The sequence below is a fragment of the Felis catus genome, chromosome D4, assembly GCF_018350175.1.
Source record: "Felis catus isolate Fca126 chromosome D4, F.catus_Fca126_mat1.0, whole genome shotgun sequence".
NCBI classification, from domain to species: domain Eukaryota; kingdom Metazoa; phylum Chordata; class Mammalia; order Carnivora; family Felidae; genus Felis; species Felis catus.
Window position 1 is genome coordinate 78,458,400 of NC_058380.1, and position 14,493 is coordinate 78,472,892.

Consider the following 14,493-nt stretch of genomic DNA (forward strand, 5'->3'; position numbering starts at 1 on the left):
GAGGTTAAGCACAAAGCCCAAAGTCATACGTTTAATAAGTAGCAGAAGCTGGGCTCAAAATTCAAAATGTCTAACCACTAATCCCGTATTCATTCTATACAATGCACTTTCTCTGAGCCTAGAAATACATGTCAGGCTCAAGGAGCATTATCTGGTCAATCCAAATCCGTGTTTATCTCAAGAATCAAAGATTGAATTTCAAGAATGACCAGCAAACGCTAAGGACTCCTTAGAGTCCCGAGTCACTGGGTAGATAGATATTTGAGACAGCCAGGATGCAAGTCTGGCACATAGGTTTGTGACAGACAGTGCCACATGGGACTCAGGGCAAGGGGCTTTGCCTTGTCTGGGTGGGTCTGAACATTACCTCTATCATGTATCAGCTCTGGAGACCTGAGCACTTTTAATACCCCTGAGCATCCATCTGTGATTATTTGTAGCAAAAACAAAAAGTAAATTCTGCCTAGAAAATGCATGGAAAATCACCAAGCACGAATGAGATCTTCAATACGCCTGCAGTAACTGTGGTGGTACCCAGTCGCCGTTGGTGGAGTGTTCTTGGAGATAGTTAGGTTATAGCTTGTACGACATTGAGAAGTCACGTGGTCTATTGTGCTATGCGTGAACTGCCTCTGTTTGACCCTGACGCTTGAGCTCCTGGGGAACACACACAAAGGCAGCTTACCTTCCTCACCTACCACAATCTTGCCCACAGAATAATAGATGATTTCGGATGCAAAATAAGGAGCAGTCTTGACTCACTTCATAGTCTAAACTGATTTCAGGATCAAGTCACTTCCAACATGGCATAAAGATAAATTTTGGCCTTCGTGTCAGCCGGCTTCTCGCTCTCCCCACCCAGTCTTTTTATTCAAGGATGCTGGATGTGATTTAACTCTATTCCATACAAACTATTTGGGGGGAAAGATCTGGTAAATATTAGGAAATGTTGATTTACGTTCTTATGTTGATGATAAAAGTAAGAGTTCATTACAGAAAATACTTACGAATATGAAGTCGAAAATAAAAATCACCTTTAATCCTCCCCAACCATAAATAAGCTCTTTCATTTTAAGATGCTTTCATTGTATTTTTAATCCAGACACACATATGTTTATGTGTAGGTACAATATGTTTGTAATATATTTAGCATTATGGGGGAGAGTATCCCGTGAATATTTTAGAAAGATATATAAGCCTTAAATTTACAGATTAGCAAACGAAAGAAAACATTCGCCAAACAGAAAATTATTCTTTGAAGAACCGGTCTTTACCTTTAATGAGCAAACACAACAGAAAGTGCTTCTTGTGGCCCTTCTGGAATCCCCTGGAGGTGTTCGGGAACATTGCCTCTAAACAGGTGAAACTTCTCACCCTGCAGTCTTATTTCCACTGCTGACTTATTTAGGAAATCTTTTTACTTCTGGAGAACACAAAGTTATGTTTTAGTCTGGCCTGGATTACTGGAGCCTGAATTAATGCGATTTGCCTGTATTTAATTCAGCTTCTTTAAGCACGTGTTCCTCCTGGTAAAATCACCTCGGGACGTGAGAACAAAACGGTAACAATTCAAATATGCAACAGCAGAACACCAGCTCTGAGCAGACCTTAAGAAATCGATGAGACGCCATTAAGGTTTTAAATCTTGCCTCGTAACCAGGAGGTGAGTGGATTGTGTTTCAGCACGGATAAGCAATTCCGGGGCACAGGCTTGCCACAGAAAGTACCCCACAGGCTCTGGGTCTCTGGAGGTGCAATTCGGGCTCTGTCAGCAAGAGCCTTGCAGCAAAAGATGCTAAGGCAGGCTGCAAGGCAGGCCGACCACGAATCTGAATGGCACTAGAGTTTGGTATAGACTGAGCACCGGCCAGCGGTCAGTGGAACGTCTGGTTCGAGATACCATTGTTGGTGAGGGATCAGACAGCTGCAGAATCACAAGTGGGTGTTGGGAATAATTGGGGGGTGGAGCAAAACGAGGCAAATGGAGGCCAGAGAGGAAGAGGAGGTGATGGGAAGGCAGAAGAGCAAGTGTATTTGCAGGGCAGGAAGAGGTGACCGACCCGGAAATGGACCACTTCCTCATCAACGCCCTCCTTTATCCTGCAAATTTCTTGAGACACGTATTTGCGCTCTTTGTGAGTATGCCCCACTTCCTAATACTATAAGTAAATCCTCTGGGGCAAAGACTTAGTTGTTGTCAGATCCTCAGAAAATAGAACAACATCTAATACATAGCTAATGCTTAACAAACGTTCATTCCATCAACAGATGAAGGAATGAAACCACTTTATTAGTCCGCCAAAAGAGGGAAAGGCGAAATAGGCCCGCGAAGTGGTGACATAGCCAGGTCTGAAAAACTGCAGGCACTCTGATGGGAGGTGAAGCGATTTGTACACAAAGGTTTATGCTTATCTTACGTATCAGGTACAGGCTTTGGGAAACAGTCCTGGGTCTGAAGGGAGGAGAGTTGTTTTCCTTAAATAGATGATGTTAATTAAGTTCAATGAAGGTTACTTAAGACTTTTTGCGTTTTAAATATCTGCAGTGCCTGACACTGTTGAGACCTTGAGAGTTATAAGTCAACAATAAGAAGCACAGCGTTTGCCATGAAGTCAATGTAGAATGATATCAGGGGATGTGTCCTGGGCTCTAGGACCACTGGGAATTCGAGTCCTGAGAGCCTCACTCCCTTCTCACAACATGCAAGACACTTGCTTTCTCCTGGCACTGATACAGGCACAAGGACATCCATTAATTAGAAGCATGCTCCAGGCCCCTCTTTACCTCTTTAATTTCCCTTCACATGGAAGTAGAGGGCGTTTCAACGGTTGTTAGGAAGGGCGAGTGCCCTCTCTTCTCTGAAATCTGTCTCCTTATAAAGTAGTTCACTGCTCTTCTCCCCAGTAGACCATACGCTTGGGATGGAAGCTTTATTTTCAAGGAGAGAGACCTCTGGTTTTCCAGTGCGCTCTGTGTCTGGGTGGGTATACTTGTAATTCTGGGGTGTGCTATCAGGGAGCCCAGCATGATGCACACCCGAGCCTCTCCTTTATCCGTGTGGTGGTGATATTTAGATTTTTCAACTGCTTAACCACTCTGAATCTCAAGTGGTTTAGCATGCAGGTGACATTGGTCCCCCTAAGACATTGCCAAAGGAAGGTACTTGTCCTTATGAAGCCTCGCATCCCTCATTCATGCAATAGATATGCCAATGCAAGTGCCCCCTGAAGTGTGATAAGGAGTGAAGCAGATGATGGGTGGAGAAGTGGGTGGTTGTTTCAGGGCTGCCCAAGACCACTCTGAGTCTCCATGATTCACTAGAAAAAGTCACAGGACTCAGAAGGTGTCATACTCACTGTTATAGCTTATTACAGGAAAAGGACACAGATTAAAATCAGCAAAGGGAAAAAGTAAGTAGAGTGAGGTCCAAGAAAACCAAATGCAAGCTTCCAGTAGTCTGCTCCCTGTGGAGTTGCATGGATACATTTAATTCTCTCAGCATTAATTCTTCACATGTGAAGTGTTGCCACCCAGGGAAAATCACTCAAGCTTGGTGTCCAAGGTTTTTATTGGGGTCAGTTATGTGGGGATGCAGTGTCTATGTGACTGATCTAAGCTACTCTGACTTTATGTCCTTAGAGCCAAAACAGGCATTCATAGTAAATCACATTTGTTAGCATGGACTATCTGGTGAAATGGGTACAATATGGCTCCAGATCCCTAGGTATACATGAACACTCTCACCAGGTAGAATTCCAGAAGCTCAGGTCTCATCTCCTAGGAGTTGGCCAAGAGCCAGTCTTAAAGATGGCTTTTTTTTTTTTTACAACGTGAATGGTTTGAGCAAGCCAGTTCTGCTAAGTCAATCCTTGCTTGCATAATGGTCAATCCCACAGTACTGTATTCATCTATAAAGTTAGGTTTCTTAATGTGATGGTAAAGAACCCAAAAGAATGAGGTCTATCTTTCACATAGAAGACTGATACACTAAAGAATGTTATGAGAGTTTATTGACTGGAGAGGATCCACCATTTCCTTTTGAGGCAGCGAGGCGTTTAAGTACAGGACAAAGCACATAGTAGGCACTCAAGATTTGCTAGACAAAAGAAGAAACGAATGATTTTAAATAACATGAGCATGGGCATTAGAGCTGATGTGAATCCTTCTCTTCCAAAGCCCCAAAGCCAAAGATGTTTTCTAAGACTCAGTTTCTTCTTCTGTAAAATGAGGATGACTACGCCTGACTTTCTTTCAAAGTGTTTTAGAGAATTAGAAATGTGACCTTCAGCCCGGTGCCAGGCATATAAGTAATAAAATAGTCCTGCTTCATGAGGCACAGTCAGAAGTCAGTCCATTATAGGGAGGCCTACTGTTTACCTATGACTTTATCCCTCATGTGTTAAACTGGCAATAAAACAAATGAGGGATCAAGTGAGATTTATTCCAAGGATGCAAGGATTATTTGGTACCACAAATCAGCCAATGGGATATACTACATTAGCAAAATGAAGGATAAAAATAATATGATGATCTCAATAGATACAAAAAAGTCATTTAATAAAATTCAACATTCATTTGTGATAAAAGCTCTCAACAAAGTAGGTATAGAGGAAAAGTATCTCAACATAATAAAGACCATATAGAACAAGCCCACAGCTAACATCACACTCAACAGTGAAAAACTGAAAGCCTTTCCTCCAAGGTCATGAACAAGACAAGGATGCATGCTCTTACCACTTTTATTTAACATGGCATTGGAAGTCATAGCCAGAGTAGTTAGGCAAGAAAAAGAAATAAAAGGCATTCAAATTGGAAAAGAAATAAAACTATGCCTATTTTCAGATAACAATATTATATAGAGAAAACCCTAAAGATCCCATCAAATAGCTGTTATAATTAGTAAACAAATTCAGTAGTTATAGGATACAAAATCAATACACAAAAATCTGTTGTATTTCTATACATTAATAATAAACTATCAGAGAAATGAAGAAAACAGTTATATTTACAATTGCATCAAAAATAATAAAATACCTAGGAATAAATTTAGCAAAGGAGGTAAAAGATCTGTGTATAGAAAACTGTAAGACACTAAAGAAAGAAATTAAAGACTACACAAATAAATGGAAAGACATTCTGTGCTCATGGATTAGAAGAACCAATATTTTTAAATTGTCCACATCATCCACAGAAAGCTACAGATTCAATGTCATCCCTATGATGGTATTTTTCAAAGAAATAGATAAAAAAATCCTCAAATTTATACGGAAGCACAGATAAACCCTGAATAGCCAATGCAATCTTGAGAAAGAACAAAGCTGGAGGTATCACACTCCCTGATTCCAAACTATATTTTCAAGTTAGAATAACTAAAATAATCTGATATTGGCATAATAACAAACCTATAGATCAATAGAAGAAAATAGAGAGCCGAGAAATGAACCCAGATTAGTTTAGACTAATTTACAACAGAAAGCCAAGAATATACAATGGAGAAAGAACACTGTCTTAAAAAATAGTGTTGGGAAAACTGGGTAATCACATGCAAAAGAATACAACCACTATCTTACACCATACATGAAAATTAACTCAAAATGGATTAAAGACTTGTAAGACCTGAAATCATCCACAAAACTTCTAGAAGAAAACACAGGCGGTAAGTTCCTTGACCCGGGTCTTAGAGAAGAATTTTTTAATGTGTCACCCAAAGTTAAAGCAACAAAAATAAAAATAAATAAGTGGGAATACATCATACTAAAAAGCTTCCACACAGCAAAGGAAATGATTAACAAAACGAAAGGGCAACCTCCTAAATGGTATAAAATATTTGCAAATCATGTATCTGATAAAAGGCTTATATTCAACACCTAGAAGGATTCGTACAACTCAATAGCAAAAAGAAAATAGTATCACAAAATGGGTTGAAGATCTGAATAGGTATTTTTCCAAGGAAGCCATACAGATGGACATCAGGTACATGAAAATGTGCTCAACATCACTAATCATTAGGGAAATGCAAATCAAAACCACAGTGAAATATCACCTCACACCTGTTAGAATGGCAAGTATCAAAAAGACAAGAGATACAAGTGATGGCAAGGATGTGGAAAAAAAGAGACTCTTTGTACACTGTTGGTTGGAATATAAATCGATTCAGCCACTACGGAAAACAGCACTGAGGTTCCCCAAACAGTTAAAAATGGAACTATCATATGATTCATTGATTCCACTTCTGGGTATTTATCTAAAGAAAAAAAAACACTCAAAAAGACATATGTACCCATGTTCATTGAAGAACTATTCACTATAGCCACGATATGGAAACAACCTAAGTTTCCATCACAGATGAATGAATACAGACACTGTGATACGCACCACACACACACACACACACACACACACACACACACACAGACACACACACGATGGGATATTTTTCGGTCATAAAAATGAATGAAATCTTGCCATTTGTGACAATATGGATGGACCTTGAGAGCATTACACTAAGTGAAATCAATCAGACAGAGAAAGACAGATAATGAATAACCTCCATAATATGTGGAATCTTAAACAAATACATACACAAACAAAAACAGAAAAAAAAATAAACAGCAACCAAAAACCAAACTCAGACACAGAGAACAGCTCAGTGGTTGCCAGAAGTAGGAACTTGGGGATGGAAGAAATAGGTGAAGTTTGTTTTATTGTTGTTGTTTTCTTAATTTCAATAAACTTTAATTTTAAAAAGAAAAAAGGGAAAAAAAGAAACAAGGGAAAGTTTAAATGGGGATATCATCATGTCAGACTTTTGCTCTGTCAACCATGAGAAATGTGCCATGATTCAAGTATGAGAATCTTCTAATTCAACAGGATTCCCACTCTCTACACTCGGCATGATGTTTCCATTCACTATTTCTTATCAGATGTCTGAAAAGTACACATTAAGGCTTCAAAAATATTTTTAATCAGCTTATTAGAGACTTCCATGTACAGTAAAGCTGTTATATGGCAGCAAATCCTAGCTGCTGTGAAGGGTTCCTTGCAACATGACAGATTGAGGTCAGTGTCATTAACGAACATCCAGATTGATGTTGCCAGCTTGATGATCACGGAAGATGGCAAATTCCCTTCACAAGGGGACAGAGGGAAAGAGGATTTGTCACACTAGATCATTCTGCCCATCCATTGGCGTGGCCCAGGCAGAATCCTGAACCGGATGCTTCTGGAGAAAGAATGTTAACAATCTACATAGGCTTTGAGCAGAGCACTGGAATGGAAGTCAGATGTTTTTGTTATTGTATTGTGGACTGAATGTTTATGTACCCCCCCCTCCAATTCAGATATTGAAACCCTCATAACCCTGATATTTTGAGATGAGGCCCTTGAAAGGTAATTCAGTTTACATGAGGTCATGAGGTTAAGCTCCCAAAATGATTAGTGTCCTTATAAAAACAGGAAGAATCTAGAGTTATTTCCTCCACACGAAGACACAACAAGAAGCCCTCTATAGGGGCACCTGAGTGGCTCAGTCAGTTAATTGTCTGACACTTGATTTCGGCTCAGGACATGAGCTCATGATTTGTGGGGAGCTCCCAGTTGGACTGACAGCACAGAGCCTCCTTGCAATTCTCAATTTCTCCCTCCATCTCTCTCTGCCCTTTCTCCACTTGTACACACACACACACACACACACACACACACACACACTGTCTTTCTCTCTCAAAATCAATAAAGAAACATTAAAAAAAAAAATAAGCCCAGTATAAACCAAGAAGGCCTTCACCAGGAACTGAATGGCATCTTGCTCTCGGACTTCTTGGCCTCTAGAACTATGAGAAATAAATGCTATTTAAGCTACTGATTTTAAGATATTCTGTTTTCGAGGCCTAAACTGACTAGGACACCGTGTGTCTGCCAAGGACGCACAATCACTATGTGACATTGGCTAGGTTGCTTTTACTGCTCTGGGTCTTTGTGCATCTCTGAGAGAAAGTAAATAGCAAATGGGTGAAGTAAAAAGGACATTGCTTTCATTCAACAAATACTTACCGAGCACACACCTGGTGCTAGGGGCTGGGCTGGTACCAGGGATGCAAGAGAAATCGAGATAAAAACGGCCCTGATGCTAATACTGTGACTTCATAGCTATTCTGCCTACTTACATATAAGGGCTGTCCGTTTATTCCACAAGACACCAATGCCAGAAATGCTTCTTGCTTTTTAAGTTACGTCTTTGAGTTGTCACCATCCTGATCACCAGGATGACCTCCACCACCCTCATTGACGAAGTGCCCTCCAATCCCCTTTTGAATACTGCATTCATTCTGCACACGTATCGTCCCAGGAAAATGAGGCAGAGGCCTGCTGTCTGCTTTCCACTGACCCTACCTTGCAGCTATCATCGGGAGACGCTGCGGAGGGATTCCGCTTACTTGTCACACAGAGGGTCACACTGAGGTCACTCAGAAGAACGCTGGGTACCTCCCTCAGGCCCTGCACTGTGTGTCCATTCTCCGTGGCACCTAGGTCAGCAGTTGCGTCAAAGATCCAGTCCCCCACGGGGACGCAAGGTGCAGCCTCATTCGCGGCAAACCCAAGTTCACCGTGGCGTCTCCCGGTGAACCAGTTCTCCCTTCTGATTCAAGTACCAGTCTCTCTCCACCTACCTCCGCAGTCACATCAGCCTACTTACAGGCACTGTATGAGCTTCCTAGGGCTGCCACAGACTAGGTAGGTAAACAACAGAAATTCTCACGGTTTTGGACTCTCGAAGCTGAAGATCAAGGCGTTGGAGGATTTGGTCTCTTCTGAGGCCTCTTTCTTTGGCCTGCAGATGTCCAATTTCTTGCTGTGTCCTCACAAGGTCTTTCCCCTGTGTCGACATTTCACTGGTGTCTCTTTGTGTGTCCAGTGTTTTCTTCTTATAAAGACATCAGTCAGATTGATGGGGGCCCACCCTACCAGTCTCATTTTAACTTCCCTCTTTAAAGATTCTGTTTCCAAATACGGTCACATTCGGAGGTACCAGGGGTTTAGAATTTTGATGTATGAGTTTGGGGGGAATGCAATTCAGCACATAACAGTAATTAGCACTTTCAACTACGGCACAAGATGCCATTCTTCTAGACTAAGGTGAGAATGGGACCCATGGAGTCGTGCAGTGCAACAATTCTGCTAACCTCCCTGGATGGAGTCATTTATAGGATGGCCTCTGAAACCAAAGAAAATGCTTTTCTTCAATCTTTTTCAAAGATTGAAAAAAGCCCTTTAAAGAACACATGCTGCCTCCTGTGGGTGGTATGTGTGAAAACACAAAAAGGACAGTCCTGAGTTGGTTACTTCTTGTTCATTTACTATGAGCCTGTATTCCCGAAAATAAGACACAGTTCCTCTCTCCTCATAGGTTATTCTGCTTCATTAATGATAATTAATAACAATAGCTAATATTTATCTTGTGTTTATTATTTATCTGGTGCTTTACATGCATTATCTCTTTTAATCCTTCACTCTTAGGAAGTCAGCGTAAGGATCAAAACCAGAAATGTAAGGAGGTAATGCACTTCCAGAGGAATAGTGGACAGGAATATTTCTTTTCTTCCCACTAAGTGTGAGGTGCTATTCTAGGTTGTTGTTGTTTTTTTCTCTCCATGGTCTCTTTCAATCTTCATAACAGCCCTGTGAGATAGGTGTGAATATCTCACATAAGGATGAGGAAACGAGGCTCAAAGAGATGAATTAACTTGCCAGATCACACAGCTAAGTCTTGATATTGGCCAGGGTGCACCCTGAAAGGAAGTTGACTCCAGAGTTTGGGACCTTAACCACTATTTTCAAGAGGCTAGTGGGTTAGATGGATTTCTTGCGTCATCCCTAGGATGACCAGAACTTGATATGAGACACTACTCTATGGAGTGGATCAGTTCCTGGGTGAGTAGTTGGTTGGTTCAGACACAGTTGCTGCAGGTGAAGAGGAAGATGACCACTCAGTGGATTTTACCTTGTGTTGGAAGGATGAAGAAAGCGATAGTCGGTGATAGATAGTCCAATCAACCAGCCACTGGGCAATCATAATGGTATATGGGGAGGGGCAGGAGGGGCAAACCCTGTGACTGAGAGTCCTAAAATAGGCAAAATCAGAAGGAGAGGAGGCAAATGAGCTCAGGCTTAAGAATAAGACTCTGTACATTAGGGTAAGGGTGACAATATGGAGGATCTCTTCACTTCAGAAAATGAGGCAGGAAACCACACCAGGAGCTCAAGACACTAGACCAGGGACCCAAGCACTGGGATCCAAGCATGGAGTGGACTACAGAAGGGCTGACTGTCTGCTAGAGAATGTGATCACATGCTCGAAATTCTGCAGTGGCTGCCAGTTGCTCTTAGGATAAATTCCAGAAATGTCATGAATCGAAAGACTCTTCATTGCATAACTACATAATACTCATATATTCTGCTCCTCCTCCTCCTCCCCCTCACCCCCAATTCATTCTCTCCTCCCCCTCCCATCTTCTCCCCTCCTCCCTATCTTTTCCTCTCTGTCTCTCTCTCTCTCCCCTTTCCTCTCTGTCACTGAACTGGACCATTGCATAGACTGTTACTTCACATGGAACAAATTTCCCTTCCTCTTTTTGTGCAACTCTGACTTATCATTCATGACTCTTATTAAATATCACATCTTCTGATGCTTTTCCTGACCTTCCCCCTTCGCTGTCCATTCTAGGTTAGGGGTCCATGCTGTATATTCCCACAGCATCTTATACTTTCCCTCCTTAACATGTATCACACTTAAAAATTAATGCCTGTCTTCCTCTCTAACCTTCCAGCTTCCAAAAAATATCTGTTGAAGGAATGAATATAGAGTTGAACTCTAACACCTTCAATCTCTACTGAGCAAGGACAGTATTTTCTCTGGATCTTACTTTGAGATTGAATTTGTAGATGGCAATCAAGAGACTGCAGCTGTTGGGAGAGGTGGCCACATGAGCTAGAAACTGGGCATGTCCTGCTGGCCTCAATTGCCACATCAACATTCAGTGAAGCAGACTCACCAAGCCCTTGGCTTGGCAAATCTTTCTTAGCACATCGAATTTCTGCACCATTTGAAGGAAAGAAAAAAAATCACTCTACATTTTCCCAGTAATTTAGACTGAGTATTTTCCCCTATGCCTGCCTTCTGCCCAATCTAACCTCTCAGAAGACTCTCCTCCCAAGTGCTTTCAATTTGCAGGTGTCGCTTGTGCTGTAGGTGGGGTTTAAAGCAAAAGTTTGGTCCTGTTCAGGAGCTCTGGTTCCCAGAGTTCACTCCACTGTTCCTGTTTGGGTTGCTAAGCAACGTCCCTGCTTGCCTGGAAATGGGGTGAGGCTGTACCAGGCTTTGTCAGGGACAAAGCTGGGAACAGTCAGTTGGAGCTTCTTGTCTTCATTACTTCTCTTACCAGGTCAGTCTTCTATTCTCCTTTTCCAAGATTCCATTTTTATAACTTAAAAATGATTTCTTCGATTGCATCCTGCCCCAATTTGGGGTTTTAAATATGTGTGTTTCTGTAGTGCCTGTGAACTTTTGGAAGACAGGGATTCATCTAAGTCTTTCGCCCAGTTCCTGGGCAGTAGACAATTCCAGAGGAGTAACATAAGCAACAAGGGATGCCAAAGGACCTGAAGGGGCCCCAATTTCAAGTCCCAGTCTTGAGCCATGCCTGGCTCAGAGGAATAACCAAAGCTAACTTTTACTGAGTGCATAAGATGTACCAGGGAGTTCTGGGCAGGCCCTTACCTGCACTAACTCAGGTAAGAGGAGGAAATTTGGCAGAAGAAAACATTCTCGCAGCAACCTGATGAAGCGGGAGTTAGTGTTCTCCCCACATGACAGATGAAGAAGCTGAGGCACATACGGTTTAAGCAATTTTCCAAGGTCACAGAGTTTGTAAAGGGAACCAATATCGGAACCTCTTCAAGCCTTAGATCTCATGCTGCTAAGTACTCCACCTTACCACTTAATTTTGTGCGAAATGTGTAAATTGCAAAACTAAACGGAGGTCACCTGGCCTTTGCGGTGCCCGATTTTCCTCACCTATATGATGTAAACAATAGCAACTCTCTCAGGGACTCATGAGGATTGAATTAGATACATGGTAAATACCTGGGACATCATAGGGGCTCGGTAAACATTACTTGCCTTCTCTTCCTTCTCACAAAATGTGTGCTGAATCCCACTTCCTAAGACCTGGCTGACCTGGCTGACCTCACAAGATTAGAAGGTAAAATGGGCTTGCATATTCCCCTTTTCCATAAACATTGCTTGAGAAAATACTTGTAGACGTGGTTCTGTTTTTAAACATTTAAAATCCCTAATCACAATATAGTTAATATAGTTTCTCCCTCCTGCCTTTCTGCCAATAAAGTCTTTGTGCCACTGTAAGAAAATTGATCTGCATGTTATGGCCAAAGATGACAATACTGGGATGGGGAGATGCAAATATTTTAAGCAAGTAGCATGACCACAGGAAGCTCTACCCACTGTTTGTGGAAGTCACCGTCATCCTCCCATTCATCCTGGAGCTCCCTTCCAGCTTTGTTGAGTCTACAGTGGATGGGCCTGGGGTGGGTTTTCAGGAGCCTGGCATCCGACTGGTTCCTTCCCCACCTACTATGTTGGAACGTGGGAATTGGCCCAGTTGGAGATCAGAAGACTTCCTCTTCTTATGATAGCTTGGGGAACAGACTATAGTTTCCATCTCCTGCTCACCACCTCCTCGCTCCAGTCCCTCACCACCGTGCTTTTCCAGAGAAGAACAACGCCCAAGTCAAACGTGCTTTGCCCGAAGAAGTAGTGGCTCTACCTGAAGCCAGTGAGCATCTCTAAGGTGTTTTGAGAAGGAGTAAGAAATGCATCTAGGGCTCTGAGCCAGATCTTGCCCTTGGAGATAGAAGGTCTGTCCTAAGACAGCCCATTCCTCCTGGGTGCCTGCTGAAGCTCTGCGACTCCAGGAGTCAGTGCATTTAACACCATCTGGATACCCACCCTTGACTCTGGCTCCCAGAGGAACTGAGTGGTCTGTACTAAAGGAGTGGCACTAGGTGCCTTTTAAGGTCTGGATTATTCCTTTATTTTTCAAGTATGTATGTATGTATGTATTTATGTATGTTTATCTTTGAGAGAGAGACAGGGCTTGAGCAGGGGAGGGGCAGAGAGAGAGGGAAACAGAATCCGAAGCAGGCTCCAGGCTCTGAGCTGTCAACACAGAGCCAGACGCAGGGCTCCAACCCACGAACCGTGAGATCATGACCTGAGCCGAAGTCGGATGCTCAACCGACTGAGCCCCCCAGGTGCCCCTCAAGTTTTTATTTTAAGTTCTAGTTAACATATATGGTTATGGTTAACATATATGGTAAAATTGGTTTCAGGTGTAGAATTCAGCGATTCATCACTTACATATGACACACAGTGCTCATCGCAACAAGTGCCCTCCTTCATGTCCATCACCCATTTAGCCCATCTCCCCACCCATCTCCCTCCATCAACTTTCAGTTTGTTCCCTATAGTTAAGAGTCATTAAAGGGGGCATCTAGGTGGCCTAGTTGGTTGAGCTTCTGACTTAGGTTTAGGCTTAGGTCATGATCTCACAGTTCCTGAGTCCGAGCCCTGTGTTGAGTTCTCTGTTGTCAGCACGGAGCCCGCTTTGGATCCTCTGTCCCCTTCTCTCACTTCCCCTCCCATGTTTGTTCTCTCTCTCTCAAAAATAAGCATTAAAAAAAGATTTGTTTCCCTCTCTCTTTTTTTCCCCCTTTCCCTATGTTCATCTGTTTTGTTTCTTAAATTCCACATATGACTGAAATCATATGGTATTTGTCTTTCTCTGACTTATTTCACTTAGCATAATACTGTCTAGCTCTATCCATATTGTTGCAAATGGCAAAATTTCATTCTTTTTGATGGCTGAGTAATATTCCATTATATATAAAATCTATATACCACATCTTCTTTATCCATTCATCAGTTGATGGACCTTTGGGCTCTTTCCATAGTTTGGCTATTGTTGATAGTGCTGCTATAAACATTGGGGTGCATGTGCCCCTTCAAATCTGTATTTTTGTATCCTTTGGGTCAATACCTACCAGTGCAATTGCTGGGTCGTAAGGTAGTCCTATTTTTAACTTTTTGAGGCACCTCCACACAAGGTCTGGGTTATTCTTACAGATAATTTAGACCACTTATTTGCACTTATGGGACACGCTAGGTGGAATAAGTAGGAGGCCTATTTGCGGACACTGACAAATCATCACTAGCAGTGTGACCACAGGCAAGTTATCTCATCCATTGGAGACTCAGTTTCTTCATGTGTAAACTGAAGTGAAAATTACATCCACCTCACTGAGTTGCCGTGAAGTTAAATGAGATTATTGCATTTAAGTTCATCAAATCTTATGACAGTGCTTGGCTGGTAAAGCTAGCTCAATTGATTCTAGCTATTATAAAGATGATTCATTTGCATA